Consider the following 20,366-nt stretch of genomic DNA (forward strand, 5'->3'; position numbering starts at 1 on the left):
CTTTCCTAGTCCCTACGACGAGCATTTCCATTTCATTGCTATGGCGAGATAGACACCATGCTGGGTAAGATTAGTTCTAGGATTATAGTGCTAATAGCAATTTACTTTCAGCAATCAGTATTCAGTACTGCTCTTCATCACCTTTAAAGTAGCTCCTTATTTGCTCCAAATTTAACTGATTAGTCTATGAAAGTGAATTATATTTGCAAAACTTTAGGATTCGGTCAAATATTACTTCATAGTGAAATAGTCTCTCTATCTTTTGATTTTTAGTCCATCCAATTTTTATTAAGACTAGAATAGACCCGGTTTACAATAACTTATTGTAGACCCAACCTTCTAGTGTACCATACGAATGTGATTATATCATACGAAATGTGATTATATTATTACAAAAGTGATTATGTCATCTTGAAACTATTATGTAAATGTATCACTCAAAAAGTGAATTTATCATTATTATAAAAAGTATCAAATAGTAAACTACATCATTCAAAAGATGATTTTTAAATTTTATCATCCTAAAAATAATTATATAATCTCATTAAATGGTTTAATATGAGATCAAAATATGACTCACAAAAAGATAATTATATCATCTAAAAAAGTGATTATATCATCCAGAATGTGATTATATTATTTGAAAGTGTCAAATTTTGGGTCTACAATAATTTATTGTAGACCGGGTCCATACAAGACCAATTGACTCATTTTTCCTCTACTTCAATTAGTCTCTTCATCTTTTGATCTTTCGTCCATCCGATTTTTCCTCTACTACTGTTTTAACTTTCTAAAAATTTATGTCGATTAGACCGTTACAAGTGGAGCAATTAAATTGAGATAAATTGTGAAAGATAATTTTTTTTTTTTTTGGTGTTTAGAGAGCCACAAGGGCGGGGTGAGAATCGATCCCGGGACCTCCTAAAATCGGGAGGGAAGCTCTAACCACTTGATCTAGAACTATAAATAATTTTATGAAGAGAGATTCTAAAGATTAAATTAATTGTTCCAAAGATTTATGAATCACTAATATTAGATTTGTAAGATCTTGGTTTCGATTGTACAGTTAGTGCTTAGTTCATATCAACAAAATAATTATTATAGTTCAGTTCAGTAAATTATATTATGAATGTGCACGTGCTAATGCACGTGTTATAATTAAAGATAGGATTAAAAATTACAGAGTATATAGATGCAGATAAACATAAAATGGTATGGAGGAACAACAACAACAAAAAAAAAAAAAAAAAAAAAAAATGGTTAGTAGTACTCCAATATTTTTATAGAAGTGATTATCAAGTTATTAGTTACTAAAGAGTGATATCCATGGATCATCTGAGAAGAGAACAAAATTCCATAAATATGCTACATGTTAATAAAATTGTTGATGTATCTAGACCTATTAAAGCTGACTCGACCCGAAAAATCGACCCGAACCCAGTCATTAAGCGATCTGTTTGAACCCGAAAAAATGGTGACCCGAACCTAAAATGACCCGACCAAAAACCAACTCTAGACCCTAGTGAATCCGAGAATTTTAGACCCAAACCGAACATCAACTGACATGGAGATGACACGACTTGAATATAACCCGTGAATTATTGACCTGAACCAATCCCGACCCGAATCAAAATTGACTTAAACCCGTTTAACTCGTCAAACCCGAATGTAACCCAACCCATTACTAACCCACCTCAAATTTAACTCGACTTGTTACAAAACCGACCCGAATTTAAGCCGACCTATTATTAACCCGACTCGAATTTTACACGCCCTATTACTATCCCAACCCGATCTGTTACTAATCTGATCCTAAATCAACACGACTTGTTAATTATATAGATGCAAATTTTTTTAACCCGCAAATTTTTTACTTCAATAGAACCCGACTCGAACAGATCGACCTAAGAATAACCTGCAAATTTTTGACCTCAACCGAACCCGACTCATACCCTAGAATGACCCTTACTCATTTTAACCCGTGAAAAATCGAATTAAACCCGACCTATTATTCACCCGACTCGAATGTAACCCAACCTATTATTGATTTGACATAAACCTAACCTAAAACCGATAAGATGTATGACTCGACATGATCCGACTTAAGCATGACCTAACCCGAACTCGACCCACATAAAGTATTTGACACCCAGGATACTTTCAATTCAATAATTTATATATATTATATAATATATATTGTTATAATTTTATTTTTTTATTTTTTTATTACTATGATATTATTAATTTTGACTCGACATGATCCGACTTAAGCATGACCTAACCCGAACTCGACCCACATAAAGTATTTGACACCCAGGATACTTTCAATTCAATAATTTATATATATTATATAATATATATTGTTATAATTTTTTATTTTTATTTTTTTATTACTATGATATTATTAATTTATTTTTGTAAATATATTAGTGGAAGTTATAAAGTAGGAAGTTATGATTGGTTTTATTATTTTATTTTTTTATTATTATTATTTTTTTAAAGTAAATTAACAGAATTTGAGGATCGATGGTTTGGAGTGATGTGGTTAAAAGTTGGAAAAATGACTCTACAATTATAATATAGATTGCTAATTTAGGAAACATAAGGTGTGAATACTACTTTTTATTTTATTATTATTTTTTTTTTAAATAGAGTGAATACTAATTAAAATTTGTGTAACAACATTTATTTTCAGCTCAGCTCAGCAAATCAGAACTTGCCCTTAGGCTTAACAGGTTCATATATATCGTGAAGCTTTAAATATAAAATATGTTAATGTCACTTTCTTGTAAAATTCATTGCTAAGCTAGTAAGCTATAACTTAGTCCATTAATTACTTCAATTAATACCTGCATGATGTTAACTAATCAATAATCAACATATAATGAACACTAATCATAAAAATGTTAACGGTATTGGCAGTTGTCTAATCAAACACATCTCTATCTTTGTATCTCAATCAAAATAATTACCTCACTTTTTTTATTTTCTATTGAAGGGGAATAAACCCACATGCATTCATCAAATTAAATGTTTATTAGGAAGATATTGCTTTTACGTTTAAGAAACATTACATCACACATTCTTTGAAAATAATATCTTCAATAATACAAGGGACTAATGTCAATATAAAGATGGCTTATGTTATAGAGACATTTCATATTGTTTTATTCATATGTTGTATATTGAGCTGCCTAATTGCATGCCTAATTGTCTTGCATGTGTTATTTGTAACATAGCCATTCAAATGGCTATTATGATTGACCATGGTGTTAATTTGAAACAACCCTATTCTATAATGTAGCGAAATATTCGTGTTAGTAACTTTCCAACACTTCTCTTCACATGTGAGTCACTGATTGTATAGCTTTCTTTTTCAAATCCTTTTATGTTGCATTCTTCAAATCAATGTACGGGCCATTTCTTCTTGGTAATATTCGTGTTAAAGTTGATATTAAATCAATTAATAATTTTGTGTGATTGTAGCATATTAACAATGCTATTGCTAATTAATTAAACAAAAAAAAAAAGTGTGGGGTTTAGTATTGTTGTGTGTGCTATCCACATCATTCTGCAAATCCAACCCCAATCCTCCTTGAAGTCCCTAATATTATACAATACACAAATTTTTATTAACAATGCTTTATTTATATAAATGAGATTTGATTATTCAAGCTTTAACCAAGTTTTATTAGTTGAGCTCCACTAGTCATTTAAGATAAACAATCATATTGTTATATTGAATTGTAATTTTGGTCACCACAATTATATCTGGCCACCTTATTGTTTTCATAAAATGCAAGACAAAAGTCCATCGAAATTACATTTTCAATAGCATCCAGTCCTCTTTCAACCTAAACTCTAGTTAAGTAATCAATCAAGCGTAAATGAGTCATAATATGTGTTGCTATGTTCGTTGACTTCTCTAGCTATAAACACGTTTATTAAGCTCGGCAAAATTAAAAGACACTTGTCCATTCAGTATATGATTATATGTAATACCTCCGGATCATATTATATGCAATTTTAGGGTGTTATTTATGAGATATAAAAAATTTCAAAGTTGCATAATATAATACGATCTGGAGGTAGTAAATTTTTTAACTTACGGCCCCAATTTTAAATTCCACTCTTGTTAATGTTTGATTCTCCAACATACATCATTCTTACACTTTAATGATGAAGTTAGTGATCAATCCCTTGATCATTTTTTTATGATAGATATGTGCAATAATCAACATAGTAGTGGATTTATTATTTATAGGATTTTTATTTACATAATAATCAGCAAACCCTACCATGCATGTTAATCTATTATGCTTGTATCTCCTAAATATCATAAAAGATGCACACTAAGCTAGATGCGGCATGGTTAATATGTTAACACATAATTAATTAAGTAATTATTATGACAATGCAAAGAATTGTCTACCATTGTTCAAACTCAACATATTGAACTCTTATGGACACTACAATTTAGGTTCATACGTAGTATTATATTTAAAAGGTAACTTAAATTAAGGCCTGTTCTGATTGACTGAACTGAACTTATTGAAGCTGGACTGAACTAAACTGGATATTTTATAAGAGGAGGAAATTAAAATAAGAATTGAATTGAATATATATATATTTTTTTTGAAAGACTGAATTGAATATTTTATTAGAGAAGGAAATTAAAATAAGAACTGAATTGAACTTATTGGAGCTGAAATGAAAATAAGCTGAAGCGAATACACCCTTAGGTGACAATTAGCAAATGAGAAGATTTTGGGAATTGGAAGGGAAGAAAAAAGAAGAATATAATATACTCGTAACTTAGTTCTCCAACCACAATTATTAATTTATTATTAGTGCTTTGTATAGCCTATTAAACCCTAAAGTATTTCCATCAACTTTTTCATTTAATCATCATAGACTTATTAAAATGAAGCTGCTTAATTAAAGTTATTAAACGTGCAAATGTTGTTCAAAGACTTTGTGATACACAAGTACCAATTAGGATAGCTATTAGTATATATGTACAATATATTTCAAGTTAGCAATAAGACATGAGTTAAAGATAGTTTTGAACAAACCAATGCCTTATTTCTTTAAAAGTTTACATAATAAAAAAAATTATGTTATTTAAACAGACTCGGCTACAAAAGTAAATGACTTGAGGCTGGAAACACACTTTGATATAGTAGTTTGCACTACTGATTCGGTGATTTCATCCCATAGCGACCACAATAAAACTCTCATCTCACTCCGATCTCGCTTTCGATATTATTGCTCCCTTCCACCAAGGGAGGATAAAGGAACACCTATCTAGTGGAGGCCAGGCAAAGTTGATTTCCTAATATACATAATCGATTGAAAGATCAACTCTCTTTAAACTTTAATGATAATGCACAAAGGTCTCAATCGATCTGCCTTTGATGACATTATTAAAAAAAAAATCTTGAATTCTATAATAGGATCAACACAATGGTGCATGTCCATCATATAAAACGTTGAACTTGGAGCATAAAAATCATGCATGTTTGGTGCTTCTAAACCAATGAGTAGTGATCTTTCATCTTTTGACAAAACTTTAATCTGGCTAAAAAGCTACCTAAAAAAATATATTTTATATTATATTATATTACACCTATTTGGATATTATTGGAGATTGTTATGCATTCTGAGATCATCGTAGCTGCTACAATTACGTCATCCTACTACTCAATAACGGTAAAAAGTATTAATTATCCTTAATTTGTTTTCAATACGTACTCTAATTTAATGTCTCATTATACAATGATTGTGTTTTCAAAAAAAATAAATAAAAAAATTATACAATGTTTTTACATGTACTACGTAAATGTTACAACATCATGTGTTTGATTTGATATGGCTAGTGGACTTTTAATCATTGAATTTGAAGGAAACGCACGATCACATATATGTGTATGTTATAATTGCATGATCAAGTTAAATCGGAGATAATATTCAATTATTCCATTTAATCCCTCCATTTTATTTATTTTTTGAACGAAGCCTACTTGTTCATGATTTTTTTAACTCGGTTAAATTCAAATAAAATAAGTTCAAATATATTATTTTTTTAAGGTTAATTTTTAAATTACCACCAAAAAATGTAACCATTTTCGAACTAACCACCCGTCTGATTTTTTATTTTAAATAACCACCCCTTAAATTAAATAAATGCTCAGATTACCACTCATCTCAAAAATCTGGTGGATTTTTCGTCTGTAGGCCCTACCTAATACTTATTTTTACTCTTTTGACTGATTTTTTTCTTCAATTTTTCTCTTTAAAAACACTTTCTATACTTTAATTCACATTTTCTTCACCAAATTATACCAAATTTCAAATAGAAAAATGTAAATTGAAGTAAGAATAGCGTTTTTAAAGAGAAAAATCGGGGAAAAATCAGTCAAATTGAGAGGTAGGTGGGGCCCACAGACGGAAAATCCACCGGATTTATGAAATGGGTGGTAATCTAAGCATTCATTTAATTTAAGGGGTGGTAATTTAAAATAAAAAAAATTAAACGGGTGGTTAGTTCGAAAATGGTTACATTTTAAGGTTACAGTATATATATATATATATATATATATATATATATATATATATATATATATATATAGTCGATGAGGGGTTTTTTTTTTTTTTTTTTTTCCTCAGGAGGGTTTTCCCAGCCTCAATTGCTGGGTTTTTTTTAATTTCTTTGAAGGATTCCTTCTGTCTTCTCCCTTTTCTCTCCATCTCTTTTCCTCTTGATCTCAGTTGTGAATCTTTGCAGGGGCTTCTACTGGTATTTTTACCGGCATTAAGCCCCAAAAACCTTTCAATTGCTTTCAATAAATAGATCGATCTCATCCTTGTGATGATGATTTTTCTCTTGAGTTTATTTTCTTTTTGTGTTTGTTCGGTGAAATTGAAGATCTAGGATTTCATAATCTCTACAACATTCCGGAGGACCACATGAGTATTTTCACTCAAACAACTACTTCCTCTGTTCTTTTTTACTTGACTTGTTTCTTTTATCACGCTTGCCAATGCAAAACTTTAACGGTTAATAACTTTAATTCTCCCTAATTAAAAAATATAAAAGTTATATATTATGATAATACTTATTGAGACGAATTCAAAACGATCCAACATAAATATGTGTTTCCTTACATATTATTCACAAAACACGGTCAAAGGAGGGGTGATGAATAGTGTAAAAGTCAAAGCGGGTCAAGTAAAAAAGAACGGAGGAAGTATGCATCAGTGGATTTCAAGCTGAATCAGTGCGAACTCACATATTGTATTGATTTAGATGAAGTTTTTTATTAAGGTGATTGTTAATCAAATCTATGATATATTTAGTTTTAAGGTGTGTACTTATGTTAGAATTCTTGATTTTTTAGGAATTATATGTAAGTGTCATTTGGCTATATTTTATTAATGAAAACCCTTTTCTTCTTGTCAAAAAATAAAATAAAAAAAAAAAAAAAAAAAAAAAAAAAAAAAAAAAAAAAAAACTGAAACTAGTTTAACCTTATACTCCATATTAATATGATTAAATAATGTATGTCTCTATAAAAATGTTAATATTAGTTGATATTATAAAACTTTATATTAATGTAATATCTACTTACCTATATATTTCAAGATAAAATTTATATATTTCAAGATAAAATTTATTTTATATGTGTTACTAATATATATATATAAGATGGTCAAAGTATATTAAATAGTGAAAAAAGTTAAATATGTCAATTATTTAAGAGGAGATAGAGTAAAAGACAATATCAGAGAATACACGTTCAAATAAATATAGACAAATTAAGTTAATTCAACCCGAATCCTAGGAGAAGATCAGAAGATCAATTACTTGGTATGTTAATGATAATTTACCAAGTTTAATTTCTGATGATACAATATACTTCTATACTTTCGACATGGCTGCATATGAGTGCAATGCATCTTCAAAATCAGAAAACACTGAGATGTTAATGATAATTCATGGAAATAAGATTGGAAAACCTGAGTGTTTTTTTTTTTGTTTTTTTTTTTTTTTTTTTTTGGGTTTAATAAAATATGAGTCGTTTCATATAATACATTTTTTTTAAAAAAAAATGCAATACAATTAAGCTTTTTGGACAGCCTTGAACCTATATCATACAATTTTCATCCGTATCCTTGAATCCTTGATTGTGATTTTTATTTATATATTTATTTATTTTTGTTAAAGCCTTGATTGAGATTATTGTCCATGTTCTTAAAAGACAAAGAACCTAAAATTCAGGGACGACTTGAATGAAATAGATAAACCCTTTCCCTTTTATTTTAACTTATTTATTTATGTTATTCAAATAAACCTTTTCAGTGAGATGTTCAAATAAAGTCTCCCATTATGGACAACGATGTTATCTTCTTATTTAGTGTAACAACAAAATCTATAGAAATGAGAGTGAGGGATAGCTCAAGTGGTTAGAGCTTTCCTCCTGATTTCAAAAGATCCTGAGATCGATTCTCATACCCGCCCTTGTGCCTCTTTAAACACCACAAAATCTATAGAAATATTAGAATGAGGGAAAATTTGGTTTATTTACTAGGTACGTAAAAAATGTTGTTTAGGGGCATGACATAAACATTTATGCAAAATACAAGTAGAAAGACTAGAAACTACCAGGTATATCTTTTCCCTAAATTTTCCTCTTCTTCATCCCTAGTAATTCTGTCCATGATATGTCTTTTCAGTTTTCACTTTCAAGTTACAACTACTTTAAAACGTTCTTTATCTATAATATTTCTTTTCATTTAGCTACTTGTATTCTAATGAAAACATCACCCAAGAGAGAAAATGAATGTAGAGCATTATTATAAATTGTATTATGATGAATAATGTTAATTATATCATTATATCAACGGATTTTTCACCAAATACCACTGAGTTAAAGCTTAATTCACCATATACCACCAAAAACTTTCTAATACACCATGTACCACTGAGTTTAATATAAATGTCACCAAATGCCCTTTTTCTTAACCCCGTTAATCATGAAGAGTTAAATGTCACACGTGGCATCCTCTAATTGGCTCTTACTTAAACTATTTACTTTAATAATTAATCAATTAATTAATTAAAAAACTTTAACAAAAATAATTTTTTTAAAAAAAAAAAAACCACCACCAACTGTCAGCCATCTCCCCTCCCCACAACCGCCACCTAGCAGCCCAGCCCCTCGCCGCCTGCTCTCAACCTTGAACCACCACCGGGTCGGCGCTGACTTTCACCGTACCCAGCCTTGCGCTGGTGCACGAATCTCTCCCTTGATCCACCATACCCAACACCTGACCACCTCTCTGCCATCCCCAATCACAGCCCCACGCAACCAATTCCCTTTCTCCCCCGCATCTCCAGCCGCACCGCTGCTGCCACCATACAAACTGCAACAATTACCAATTCCAGCCCTTTGCCGCCGAACACCGCCCAAATTACCACCCACGCAACTCTACTTCGCACCACCTCCCAGCTCACCCACACAAACCGCACATCCTCCAATTCGCCACCACACGACATCAGCTACAAACCACCGCAACACCTTACCTTCATTTCACGGCACCAACTACACCACCACGCTAAGCACCTGACCAGCCCGCAGTTGAACCCAAAATCCCAAAACCCAAAATCGAAACCCTAGATTTTGATTTTGGGGTTTTAGGGTTTTGGGGTGGTGGTTCAGAGGGGGGAAAGGGGTGGAGTTGGAAGATTGAGGGGTGACTTAGGTTCGTCGGCTCAGGGAAGGTGGGTCTGGGAGCCGACAAGTGGGTTTGGGCGTCGGAGAGAGGGTTTTTCGAGTTTTAGGGTGGGACTTGAGAGGATAGTGGTTTAAGGGAAAGGGATGTGCGGCGGTGTAGACATGGTGGCGGCGGTGTAGACATGGTGGTGCCGGTAGGGGCAGGGATGTTGGCTGGGTGGGGAGCGGTGGCTAGGTTGGTGGTGGTTTATTTATTTATTTATTTAATTTATTTAAAGTTTTTTTATTCTTTATTTAAGTAATTAATTAAATAATATTAATAAGAACCAATAAGTGACAGCCACGTGGCACAATTAACCTTAATGACTAACGGAGTTAACGGCGTTAGTCATTAAGGGCATTTGGTGACATTTATGTTGAACTCAGTGGTACATGGTGTATTAGAAAGTTTTTGGTGGTATATGGTGAATTAAGCTTTAACTCAGTGGTATTTGGTGAAAAATCCGTTATATCAAAGTATGTATTGTTGAATAGCTTGTTAGTAGCTAAGGGTCTGTTCACTTCAGCTTAATTTCAGTTTAGTTCAGTTTAATTCAGCTCCTAATCTCTTTCTCTCATAAAATATACATTTCAGCTCAGCTAAGTACAGTTCCGTTCAATTCAGTTCAGTTCAGCTCCAATAAGTTAAGTTTAGATCAGTTTAATTCAGTTTAACTCAGTTCAGTAAATGTGATCAAACCCTAAGTACCTAAATGCTCCTACATCGAACAGATGGCTAAATGTTAACCACATACATAAACTAAAAATGTGTATAATAACAACGTAACTTACTTTTAGGGTTTGGTGGTATTTTGGGTATTTGTGCAATAAGTCCATAAGTTAGATTTTCTTACCTTTTTTAGATGATTTTCTTTGAATAGTTTAATGGAACTTTTTTCACGACAAGAGTCAACTACAGTATCATGACAGTAAGTAGACAAAGACCCGTTGCTCTTGCCGAAGTTGCAGCTTAATTGCAGTTGTAGATTTGTAGCAAAGAATTATGGGCCATAACCCTTAATAATTGATTCAGTAACATTAGACTAATCCAGTACTCGTATAATACTACCTCGATTTTATAATTATTGGATAACAAGAGTCAAGAGAGAAGATAACAAAGTTATTTGGGAAATTCCCATTGATACACTCCAGGTATTGACTTTTCTCAGCGGTACCACATTTTTTTTTTGACTTCCTGCTGATACACTTGAGGTTTTGACTTTATAATTGACGTGATGAAGTCTGTTAATAAGACGTTAATAACTTAGTAATTCTAGGTTAAAAGCTGAGATTAGGTGAAAAGACTAAAATGCCCCCTTTTAATCCTTCCCTCCATCACCCATAATTAAACCCCTTCCCCTTCCATTTATGTCGATTTGACACAAAACAAACTCCTTGTTCAAATTTCATCTCTCTCTCCTCTGCTCTCTGCATCATTCACGACGAAGTCCAAGTGTTTTGCAAGGGAATTGCGCTGATCTTTTTGGTCTACAAAATCATTAGAGGATAATCTAGCACAATTCAGGTACTTTAGCACTACTACTGTTCATTTTTGCTTGATTTGGTGTAGTTGTGATGTTCTTTTTTCTTTGCGATTTTAAGTTAAATTCATGATGTAAATGTTGTATATTTGTGCGATTTTAGGGTTTTTTTCAGGTATATTAGGTGCGTGATTATGTGTGTTCAATTATTTATGTAGAGTATGTATTTAATTTGGATGAAATGGCATGATCCTGTTTCATTGATTTACTTGAATTGGAATGTATTTGCTTATTTGATTGATTGTTGGATACCTGAATTGGGATTTATGTGCATGTTATAGGTAATTGGATACCTGATTTGGAATTTATTTGAATGTTGTGGATTGTTGGATATGATTTTGAATTTATATGCATGTTGTAAGTGTGTATACTGTTTACCTTCTTTTGCAGAATGGGTGATGTTGTGTTAAGGTTTCATTACTTTGATAAGCATGTTGATCTTGTTGTTGACTTAGATAGATGTAATTTGCTTGATTTGGTTGTGGATTTTGAGGACACTGCTGCAGTAGACTCTGAGTTTCCTATAGTCAACCCATCATTTGGTTATGGTTTCAATGAAAAGAATCACCCTTTAATAGATGATGCTGATCTTTTTAAGATGATTCACACCCTAGGTGAGTGTGAGATTTATCACATTTGGGTAGGTTTTGCTAAGAAACCAAGTGCCTTGAATAGAATGACCAATAGGCTAAGGAACAAGTCCAAATCTGCACAACCTTTTGCTGCACCTTCCCAATCTGAACCACCCCATATTGATCAACCTTCTGATACTGCACCCTCAAATGAACAACCCCCTCAAATTGAAACAAATCAACTTGTTCTTGAAACTGAACCTCCCCTTTTTGACCCTTCCCAAACTGAACCTCCCCTTTCTATTGAGGATATCAACCTTAATAATGAGTCCTCTCCACCTAGGTATACTGAGGGTTATGAGTCACCCCAAGATGAAACAAATCAATCTGCTACTGAGTATACCAAGGGTAGAAAAGAGTTTGAGAAAAGTATGGAAAAGATAGAGAATTCTAGGAAGGGTAAGGGTGCAGCAAAGGGTAAGAAGAAAGCTACAACTAAAACATCCCCAATGCAACCACCATCTCCCAAGTCTCCAAACACAGTCTTCAAGGGTTTACCACTTAGAAGGAGTCCTAGATTTTCACCTTTGGCAGTAACTGACACACCTAATGCTTCTGATGCTGACCCATTGACAAATGCTTCACAAACAACTGTGTTTAGGAAAAAGGTTCCTAGATCAACAGCTATAAGAAAGGGGTTAGTGAAAGGATCAACTGTGACTGAGAAAAGGATGCTAGGTGTTGTTGACAGAGTGAGTCAGCTGCAAGGATCAGTTTCTAGGGTTAATGTAAATATGAGTGAGGGCAGTAGTGCTGGGGACAATGTGGGTGAGGTGCAAGGCACAAGTGATTCTAGAGTTAGAAGAAAGATGACTTTTGTTGTAGACAGCTCTGAGTCTGTAGAGACACAACCCAATCCTGGTTTCAATCTTGGTGAAGAAGATGAGGATTCTGATGGAGACATTGCACCAAAGGGTTCTATTCCAGCAGATGAGCTAGCACAAGTAACTAGGATTCCAAAAGTGAAGGACAGTTGGAAACCATCAAAATGGTTTGATTTTTTTGATGATGAAGATGATGAGGATTATTTTCAGAGATTGTACAAGAATGGTGAGATGTATGAGGATGCTGACTTTGGTAAAATAACACTCAGACCTTGGATGATTTTTACTGACAAGGCTCACTTCAAGGACACTCTGAAAGATTTTGCTGTTCAAGAAAGGTTTGCCATCAATGTAGAGTATGCTGACAACAAGAGATACAGTGCAGTTTGCCAATCTGAATGCTGTGATTGGAGATTGCATGCCAGCAGACTGGCAGATGGCAGAACATGGGCAATCAAGAAAATATGGCCCAATATACACACTTGCAGGGGCTTAGAGACTTACAACCCAATCTGCAATGTGAAATGGGCATCTCAGAAAGTCATGGAAGACATCAGGGCTAACCCAGACATTCCTGGGAAAGCACTCAATGAACTCCTTTTTCAGAGATATGGCATCTACATGAGGCAGTCAACCTTGTACAGGTTAAAGAGCTATGTGATTGAGCAGTTGTTTGGAGGGCATGATGAGTCATATAGACTACTGCCAATGTATGCTAAGATGTGCATAGAAACAAACCCAGAGTCCAAGGCTTTTTGTGCATGGAATGAAACAGAGTCTATCCCTAAACAGCTTCAATTTTCAAGCCTTTTTATATCATTCACTGGACAATGGAAAGGTCTTTTAAGGGGTGTTAGACCTTTAATTGGTGTAGATGGAACCCACCTCAAAGGTAACTATGGGGGGGTATTGCTCTCTGCTGTGGGAATAGATGGCAATAATGAGATCTTCCCCATAGCATATGCTGTAGTTGGCCAAGAAGACAAGCAGTCATGGACCTACTTCTTTTGGCATTTGCTGAACATTGTAAAAGATTCATCAAGAGAGCATTGGACTATTATTTCTGATAGGCAAAAGGCAAGTGTTTGTTGCTTTTTTCAAATTTTCATTCTCTTTTTTTTGATATGCAAACATACAAATGCTCATGCTGTAATCATTGTTTCAGGGAGTTGAACTTGCACTAGAACAAGTATGGCCAAAAGCTGACAGGAGGTTCTGCTGTAGGCATCTAAGTAGAAACTACAAAAAGCTATTTCCAGGCCCTATGATGTATGTTCTATTCTGGAGAGCATGCAATGCTTCTTCAGCTTTCACATTCAGGAAAGCTATGGAGAAGTTGCAGAAAGCAGGAGGAGATGATGTCATGACTTGGTTTGCAGAACTGGGAGAGAAGTCTAAGTGGAGTAAGCATGCATTTGACCCAAATGTTTGCAATGACTCCAATACATCCAATTTTGTAGAGAGCTTCAACTCTACTCTAGGGGTGAATAGGTGTAGGCCTATTTTGACTTTGCTAGAAGGTATTAACCCACCTCTTACTGTATTAACATTGTCATTTTATTCTGATTTGGTTTGTTTTTCTAAGTAAGATAATGTTATGCAGGAATAAGGAGGGTATGTATGGTTAGAATAGCAACAAGAATGGAGAATGCAAAGTCTTGGAATGATGAAGACATAAATCCAAAAATTGTGAAGCTAGTGAAAGAAATAGGAAAAGCTAGCTCAAAATGCAGAGTATTCAAGTCCAGCCCAGGTGAATATGAAATTCATGAGGGAAGATCACAATTTCCTCTCAGCTTAAACAAGAAAGTTTGTTCTTGTGGGGCATGGCAACTGACAGGTGTGCCTTGTAGGCATGCCATTAGGGCTTGCATTGATGCCAAGTTGGACCCACATGACTTTGTCAGTTCCTGGTATTCTGTGAAGACTTATAAGCAAGCTTACAGTGTCTGCATCAACCCAATTCCTGACACAGAGCAATGGCCTGCAGATGAGTCAGGTAGAATCATCATGCCTCCTAAGATGAAGAGGGGAATTGGAAGACCAAGCAGGAACAGAAAGAGGGAAGAAGGTGAGGAGCAACCTGGAAAAAGGTCAAAAACAGTGAAATGCAGCAAATGTGGTTGCTTTGGGCATAATAAGACAACCTGCAAGGGAGGCTTAACAGGAAAAGAGTTGAAGACAAATGAGCCTGTTGTCATCAAGAACCCTAGGGTCAGAGACCAAAGTAATGCAGCAAAGGCAGCTAAGGCAGCAAAGCAATCTGAAGCACTTGGATCTCAGTCTGCAGCAACTCAACCTTCAGCATCTCAAGCAGCAGCTTCAACCAAAAAAACTAAGGGAAAGAAGGGCAGACCCTCAGCTGAGCAACAAACAGTGCTGACAACCTCACAGTTGCCTAGCCAACCAATCCAGATGTCTCAAGGAAACTCTCAAAGCTAGCAAGTGTTCTGTTTTGCAAAGTAGTAGCAAATGCTTTTTTTGGTGATTTGGATAGAAAGTCAAAATTTGTAGTCAACTCTATATGTTTTGGATTTTTTTGCTGAACTTACATGGTAATGTTGAAGAATTATGCCATTTTGTCTATATTAAGAATGGTGGCCACATTTTGAATGATTTTCCAGACTTTAATGAATGTTGGCAACTGATGCCATTTTGTTCAGCTTGTTAATTTTAGTTGATCTCAATGATTGATTCATTCAAAACCAAGAAAATATTCAAAAGAAGAGGTGAGCTCGAAAAAATGGAGGGGAAATTTTATGGAGAATAGAAGAGGGAAAGTGGGGTTTTATAGGGAGAGAATAAGGGTTGGGAAGTTGGAGGGAAATAACAGCAACATTAAGGGGGAAATTTTGGAGGGAAATGATTAAAAAAATGATTAAAAAATGGGGGTATATTAGTCATTTCATCTATTACTAAGCCTAAAATGTGAATAAAATAAGTTATTAACGTCTTATTAACAGACTTCATCACGTCAATTATAAAGTCAAAACCTCAAGTGTATCAGCAGGAAGTCAAAAAAAAAATGTGGTACCGCTGAGAAAAGTCAATACCTGGAGTGTATCAATGGGAATTACCAATAATATTAAAGTTTTTTTATTCTTTATTTAAGTAATTAATTAAATAATATTAATAAGAACCAATAAGTGACAGCCACGTGGCACAATTAACCTTAATGACTAACGGAGTTAACGGCGTTAGTCATTAAGGGCATTTGGTGACATTTATGTTGAACTCAGTGGTACATGGTGTATTAGAAAGTTTTTGGTGGTATATGGTGAATTAAGCTTTAACTCAGTGGTATTTGGTGAAAAATCCGTTATATCAAAGTATGTATTGTTGAATAGCTTGTTAGTAGCTAAGGGTCTGTTCACTTCAGCTTAATTTCAGTTTAGTTCAGTTTAATTCAGCTCCTAATCTCTTTCTCTCATAAAATATACATTTCAGCTCAGCTAAGTACAGTTCCGTTCAATTCAGTTCAGTTCAGCTCCAATAAGTTAAGTTTAGATCAGTTTAATTCAGTTTAACTCAGTTCAGTAAATGTGATCAAACCCTAAGTACCTAAATGCTCCTACATCGAACAGATGGCTAAATGTTAACCACATACATAAACTAAAAATGTGTATAATAACAACGTAACTTACTTTTAGGGTTTGGTGGTATTTTGGGTATTTGTGCAATAAGTCCATAAGTTAGATTTTCTTACCTTTTTTAGATGATTTTCTTTGAATAGTTTAATGGAACTTTTTTCACGACAAGAGTCAACTACAGTATCATGACAGTAAGTAGACAAAGACCCGTTGCTCTTGCCGAAGTTGCAGCTTAATTGCAGTTGTAGATTTGTAGCAAAGAATTATGGGCCATAACCCTTAATAATTGATTCAGTAACATTAGACTAATCCAGTACTCGTATAATACTACCTCGATTTTATAATTATTGGATAACAAGAGTCAAGAGAGAAGATAACAAAGTTATTTTATTCATATCTCATGATTCAGAAACAGTAAGTGAGTTGAACTTTCTGAAACAAAGGTGGTATAAAATATAAATAATGTAATGATTATATGGTTCATTAAAACTATTCAAAAACAAAAAAATTTAAAAGAGGTGCATAGTAAGAGCATGTTCCGATTTACTGAAAATAACTGAAATGAACTGAACTAAATTGTGTATGAGAGAAGGAAATTAGAAACTGAACTAAACTGATTAGAGTTAAACTGAACTAAACTGATTAGAGCTAAACTGAACTGAACTGAAGTGAAATTAAGCTGAAAAAAACAGGCCCTGTTATATTTCAACCATAAAATATGCTTGGATTCCATTATCATACATAATTCTTGACATCAAGACTTTTATGATGTTGTGGTGGCCAAACAAAAAGCATCTTTTGGCGTGCAAAGTATATGAAGGATTCAAGTAGCACCTTGATGCAAATTAAAGTATCCTAGTATAATTTCTAAGATGATAATATATGGGTCCAATCGTCATGAATCATGATCATTTCATATGCTAGCTTAGTGCTATCCACAAAATCAGGCATGTTTCAATTTTTCAACTCATAATTTCTGGATTGAAGTCAAAATATAATAAATCTATTATGGGATTAATTAAAACTACTACTCCCTATTCGAATGTTGAAATATATATATATATATATATATATATATATATATATATATATATATATATATATATATATATATATATATATATATATAAAGAAAAAAAAAACCGATCCTAATAAATTACTAGAATGTTTACCCAAAGAGTATGTCATTTTATATCACATGGAAATGATGGGCATATGTTTACAATTAGGAAAGAGGAGACAAGAGACTGAAGAGAGGAAGATATATATCACTCCAAATATTAATATTAAAATAACAATAATGTTATACACTTATACGAAGTAATAATGTAAAATAATGACAATTGAGAAATAATATATACCCACAAAAATTATAAAATATTAAAAGGTCAACTTCTTTTCTTGATCATACATAAAATCTTTTGTCAATATATAAATATGGGCAATCGATCACATAATTAGGGTAAGGTTGTGTAATTATACAATGTTCTTTATAAGGTATGTTCTTATCAATGTATGTGTAGTAGAATGTGAACATGGTTGTACAAAATTTTGTTACTAGTCTTTAGAATACGTAAAAAAAAAAATTACTTTTTTTTTAAATTTTGTATTTAGAGAGCCAAGCTACAAGGGCGAGGTGAGAATTGATGTCAGTCAGGACGAAATTCTAATCACTTGAACTATCCATCACTCTCATCCTCTAGAATACATAACAAACACGAATCACTACCCTAAGTTTCTAAATTAAAGGTCGCGCTGAAAACACATGCCCCGTGCGAACCCCTTCCTCTGCTAGGCTTGGGCATTGTATCTCTTCCATGTTTTTTGATATTCGATTATTCGTGGCTAGTTAGTTTCATTATGTACTATCTTTCTATATATGGCTAAATGTAGCATTAAACAAGTCATTTTTTAAAGGATACATCGAGTACGTAGTGAGAGATAAAGATTATGAGATTATGTACGTGCGGGTTTATGTTCAGTGATTGATATACGTATAATACTTCCTCTGTTTTTTTATACTTGCAACACACCTTTTATCACGCTTATCGATGAGGTGATTAAACTAGGTAAACGAATTAATTAAACTATGAAATTTAAACCGTAGCAACTTATCCCTTTATTCTTATAGGTGTTAAAGTTTTATAAATTAATTTATCCGTTTACATAGTCTAATATCTTCCTTAATATGCGTGCCAAAGGAGTGTGTTGCAATTAAATAAAAACGGAGGAAGTATGTTTTATAGAAATTGAAATATCTAATTAGGGCGGGTATGTCACATTAGTCGGTAGGGGTATATTTTATATATACTTGCATAAGGTAAACATAATGAGTCAAAGAAAGTTTAAAACCACTATGTAAATCCAAATTAATTATATCCTTTACATAAAAGTTTTCATCCAATCATCTCTCTTTACTATGGTCTACAAGTCTACATCGCGGGGCCAATCACAATGGTGACCATAGTTAACTAATTAAGGTCGGCAGTCCAAAAAAAATTCCATCTAATTTCGCACTTTCATACATGATACATACTTTCGAATTCCACCAAATTTCTAAAGAAGCTTACTCAATATTACTCATTATTGTGTTGTACCTATGAGACATACTTGCTTTATTTTGTTTTTCTATATTATAAGTTGAAATATGTTTGGTAAAGTAAGGATCGGAATTGTATAATCAACCTTCTTGCATAAATTACTTAAAATCTATTAACATTCTTGTGATCTAACTTTAAAGAGTAAAATATTAATTAGATCTTAGGCTCTTAGCTTTGATTAATTTGGATGGTTATTGTTTGGGCCAACACTACTAGAAAATAGGCAAATAACGACGGAAATTTTCCGTCGGAAACATCCCGTTTTCCGTCAGAAACAGGGTTTCCGACGGAATTCCGTCGGAACTAGTTGTCGGAAAAACTGTTGTAGGAAAATGGGCCTTTTCCGACGGAATTTCCGTCGGAACCACTATTCCGACGGAATTTCCGAGGAAATTCAGTCCGTCGGAAGTTATTTTTGGGCCCAAAATAGTCCGTCGAAAATGTACGACGGACTGTATTCCGTCGGAAATTTACGACGGAAAATCCGTCGGAAAATGCTTTTAAAAAAACAAAAAAAAAGCCTCCCAGACGACCCACCATCGACCCCCGAGCCCACACCAGCCCGTACCACCCCCACACTAGTCCGTATGTACCACCCCCACACTAGTCCGTATGTACCACCCCCCACAACAGCCTGTAACACCCCCACACCAGCCTACACCACCAGCCCCCTAACTCAACCACCAAAATCAAAACCAAAACCCCTACCGACCTGTAAACCATAAAAATTCAAACCTGCAATATATGATTAAAGAGGTAGAAAAATATACGGGAACAATGATTTCATTGATAATTTGTGGATTACAACTCTCGTAGATCTCTTGATTCCTTTCTCCAAAGGGTTAGGGTTTTGAAATTTGTTTGTAGTACGGGGCCTTGTCGGCTTAAATCCATACTATGTACCTACAATGTTTGGTAGTAGGAAGGAGATGGGGTCTTTGTGACTTGTTCCATCTGAGCCTAATTAAACCCTAGATTCGACCCTCTTTATATAGAGAGTCATAGAGTAAAAGATAATAATCTATGAGATTCAGAAGATAAATATCTTATAATTTTTTATATTATCTTTTTATTTACATATATCTGACACCTAATAATTAACGAAATTTCGGTGTCAACACGACCCACCTAACCTTAACCCACCCAAATACTTATCTTCCACCCAAACAAAACCAGATCTACAACCCTAATCATTACTGCCGCCAAACCACCAAACCACCCACCTAAAACCATCACTACTGCCGCCGAAAAGACCTTCACAACAAAAATACTAAGAAAAATTCGAACTCCCAACAGCTACCACAAAAAAAAAAAAAAATCGGATTAAACAACAAAAAAAAATTAAAAAAATATACTTACCTTAATTCGACCACAAAAACCTCGAAATTAGGTTTAAGAGTTTT

This window comes from Chenopodium album, chromosome 1, assembly GCF_948465745.1.
Source record: "Chenopodium album chromosome 1, dcCheAlbu1.1, whole genome shotgun sequence".
NCBI lineage: Eukaryota > Viridiplantae > Streptophyta > Magnoliopsida > Caryophyllales > Amaranthaceae > Chenopodium > Chenopodium album.